Source organism: Stegostoma tigrinum, chromosome 38 (genome assembly GCF_030684315.1).
Source record: "Stegostoma tigrinum isolate sSteTig4 chromosome 38, sSteTig4.hap1, whole genome shotgun sequence".
Classification (NCBI taxonomy): domain Eukaryota; kingdom Metazoa; phylum Chordata; class Chondrichthyes; order Orectolobiformes; family Stegostomatidae; genus Stegostoma; species Stegostoma tigrinum.
Window position 1 is genome coordinate 5,273,795 of NC_081391.1, and position 4,452 is coordinate 5,278,246.

Genomic DNA, 4,452 nt, shown 5'->3' on the forward strand with positions numbered 1-4,452 from the left:
TGTGGGACATGGGCATTGCTGGCTGCAGGCATTTATTGCCCGTCCCTAATTGCCCTTGAGATGGTGGTAGTGAGCTGCCTTCTTGAACCATGGCAGTCCACCTGCTGTGGGTTGACTCACAATGTCATTAGGGAGAGAATTCTAGGATTTGGACCCAGCGACAAGTGAAGGAACGGTGATATATTTCCAAGTTGGGATAGTGAGTGGCTTGGAGGGAAACTTGAAGGTGGTGGTGTTCCCACATGTCTGCTGCCCTTGTCCTTTGTTTGGAAGCTGCTGTCTGAGGAACTTTGGTGAATTTCTGCAGTACATCTTGTAGATAGAACACACTGCTGCTAATGAGCATCAGTGGTGGAGAGATTGAATGCTTGTGGATGCAGTGCCAGTCAAGCAGGCTGCTTAGTCTTGGATAGTATCAAACTTCATGAGTGTTGTTGGGGCTACGCTCATCCAGGCAAGTGGGGAGTAGTCCAACACACACCTGGGTTGCAGCTTGTAGATGGTGGACATGCTTAGGGATGTCAGGAGGTGAATTATTCGCCACAGTATTCCTAGCCTCTGACCTGCTGTCGTACCCCCTATGTTTATGTGGTGCGTCCAGTTAAGCTTCTAATCAATGATGACTCCCAGGATGTTAACAGTGGAGGATTCAGTGATGGTAACACCGTTGAATGTCATGGGGCAGAGGTTAAATTTTTTGTCTCTTATTCTTTGTAAACAAAGCCTGGTGTTTGTGTGGCTTGAATGTTACTTGTCACTTGTCAACCCAAGCCTGGATATAGTCCAGATCTTTTTGCATTTGGACGCAGATTGCTTCAGTGTCTGAGGAATCGCGGATGCTGCTAAACATTATGCAGTCATCAGTGAACATCCCCACTTCTGATTTTATGATGGAGAAAAGGTAATTGATACAGCATTTGAAGACGGTCGGGCCTAGGACACTACCCTGAGGACCTCCTTCAGTGAAGTCGTGGAGCTGAAATGATTGACCTACAACAACCATGACCATCTTCCTGTGTGTCAGGTATGATTATAACCACCAGAGGTTTTGCTCCCTGATACGCATTGATTTCAAGTTTTGCTAAGGCTCCTTGATGCCACAGTCTGGGGGAGTGCAGCCTTGATGTCAAGGGCTGTCACTCTCACTTCACCTTTGGAATTCAGCCCTTTGTCCATGTTTGAATCAAGACTGTAGTGAGGTCAGGAGCTGAGTGGCTCCGGTGATACCCAAACTGGGTAACACTGAGCAGATTATTGCTGAGCCGGTGCTTCTTGATAGCACTTTTGATGATACCTTTCATCACTTTACTGATGATCGACAATAGACTGATGGGGCAGTAATTGGCCGGGTTGGATCTATCCTGTTTTTTACGTACAGGACATGCTTAGGCAATTTTCCATATTGTCGGGTAGATGCCAATGTTGTAATTGTACTGAAATAGCGTGGCTAGGGTAGCATCAAATTCTGGAACACAAGTCTTCAGTACGATTGCCATAATGTCAGAGCCGGTGGCCTTTTTAGTACCCAGTGCTTCCAACCTTTTCTTGATAATACATGGAATGAACCGAATTAGCTGATGACTGGTACCTGTAATGCTGGGGTCCACTGGAGGAAGCCAGGATGGATCACCAATTGGCACTTCTGGCAGGAGATTGCAGTGAAAGCTTTAGCCTTATCTTTTACACTGATATGCTGGGCTCTTTGATCATTGAGGGTGGGGATATTTGTGGAACCTCCTCCTTCAGTGAGTTGTTTAATCATTCACCACCATTTATACTGGATGTGGCAGGTCTGCAGAGCTTGGATCTGATCCGTTGGTTGTGGGATTGCTTACCTCTGCCTATCACTTGCTGCTTTCACAGTTTGGCATGCAAGTAGCCCTGTTTGGTGGCTCCACCAGGTTGACACCTCATTTTCAGGTATACCTGTTGGTACTCCCACACTCTCCATTGAACCAGGGTTGATCCCCTGGCTTGATGGTAATGGTTGAGTGTGGGATATGCCAGGCAATGAGATTACACATTGTGCTGGGGTACAATTCTGCTTCTGTTCATGGCGCTCAACTCCTTATGGATGCCCAGTCTCGAGATGCTAGATTTGTTTGAAGTCTATCCCATTTAGCACAGTGATAGTGCCACATAACACAATGGAAGTTAGTTTCATGGTGAAGACGGGGCATCGTCTCCACAAAGAAAATATGGTGGTCACTCTTACCGATACTGTCATGGACAGATGCATCTGCATGTGGCAGATCGGTAAAGATTAGGTCGTGTGTTTTTCCCTTTGTTGGTTCCTATACCACCTGTCACAGACCCAGTGTACCAGCTATGTCCTTTAAGACCCGACCAGTTCAGTCAGTTGTATTGCTGCCAAGGCACTGTTGGTGGTGGACATTGAAATTTCCCATCCAGAGTACATTTTGCACCCTTGCCACCGTCAGTGCTTCCTCCAAGTGCTATTCAACATAGAACAGTACTGACTCATCAGTTAAGGAACGACGGTACATGGTAATCAGCAGGAAGTTTCCTTGCCCACATTTAACCTGAATCCATGAGACTTCATGGAGTCCAGAGTCAATATTGAGGAGTCCTAAAGCAACACCCTCCCAACTGTACACCACTGTGCTGCCATCTGTGCCGGGTCTGTTTTGCAGGTGGGGCAGTACGTATCCGGGGATGGTGATGGTGGTGTCTGGGAATTGTTTGTAAGGTATGATTATGTGAGTATGACTGTATCAGGCTGTTTGTTGATTAGTCTGTGAGACAACTGTTCCAATTTTGGCACTAGGCCCCAGCTGTTAGTGAGGAGTACTTTGCAGGGTCGACAGAGCTATTTCTGCTGTCGTCTTTTCCAGTGCCTAGATTGAGGTCAGGCGATCGACCTGATTTTATTTCTTTGAGACTTTGTAGCGATTGGTACAACTGAGTGGTTTGCTAGGCCACTTCAGAGAACAGTTGGGAGTCAACCACATTGTTGTGGGTCTGGAGTCACATGTAGCCCAGATCAGGTGAGGATGCAGATTTCCTTCCCTGAAGGACATTAGTGAACCCGACAGTTTTTCGAACAATTGATTGTTATTTCACAGTCATCAGTAGATTCTTAATTTCAGTTTTTTTTTTACTGAATTCAGATTTTGTCATCTGCCATGGCAGGATTTGTACCTGGGTCCCCAGAACATTATCTGGGTCTCTAGATTAATAGTCTAGCAATAACTCTACTAGGCCATTGCCTTCCCTCATATATGACTACGTGTGCTGACCAATTAATAATGTCTTCATTGAGATCACAATTGATAAATCTTATTGTTTAAAACCTGGCATAAATAAACTTTTTGGTTATTTTGGTAACTGGTAAAAGTATTTTTATTTTATGTTGCAACCTGTGGAATCATGCGCCTAGACCAATGGTGCACTCTTTCATCCTTGATCGTAACAGTGGGTAGAAAATCAGTACTGGCAGCATGTCTGCCATTAGACACTCAATTGTTACATACCTGCACTATTATATGCCTCCTTCCTTTATACAATTAACTATGTGTTTCATGACTCATGCCATTTTACATCTCACTCTGTCACACATCCTGTCCCATTGTGCACATTGTCCCTATAAACCTCAACTCCATATACCACAATGATCCCAGCTGATATTGTTATTTGACAAGTCAGGTACCAGATTGAAATCTGGCTTGATGCATCCTATTTTGTTTTGTTTTATGTAACAAATTGGGCTGTCACTGAAACACAAATGCTGCAGATTTGCTTTTAACAATAAAGAAATGAAGATAAAATAGAATACCAAACTATTTACATATAATACAGTTTGAGAGATTTTGAAACACATAGCTAACATACAATCCTATCTTTTCCAACATTATCACTATACTCAAATTCCAGAGAGAATCCCCTCCTCTATCAGATTTATATATTTAATTGTTCCTTTCTATTTCCAGTCTTGAGTGTTTGATAACATTGTCCTTGATTGTTCACTCAACTCAGCTTAGACTTTCTCAGCTTCAGTAACCCGTTAAGGGTTCTAACTAAACATTTATGGTCTGGAAATATCAAACTAAAACCATTACACTAAAGTAGCCAATTCCTAACTGTTCTGGACCATCTTTCTTCTTATCAAGAAACTGTGTTATTATATCTAGCTCCACCCAGGACCTCAGCAACCGAAACCTCAAGTTTTCTAAACTATGATTTTACTTTAAAGAAAAAAAATTCAATTCCTGATTTTTCTAAATCAAAGGCAAGCTATTGGTATTCAGTGCTCTCTCTGCCCAATTGTAAAACTCCTACAATGCAAACAAATGTCCATTATTACTCAGGAACTCTCTGCATTATAGTGTCTGAATAATACAAGTGGGGAAAAAACAGCTCTTTGTAAAGCATGTTACAATTATGTGCCTGATTCCTGTGAACTTGATGCTTTTTGATGCTTTAATCTGCAGT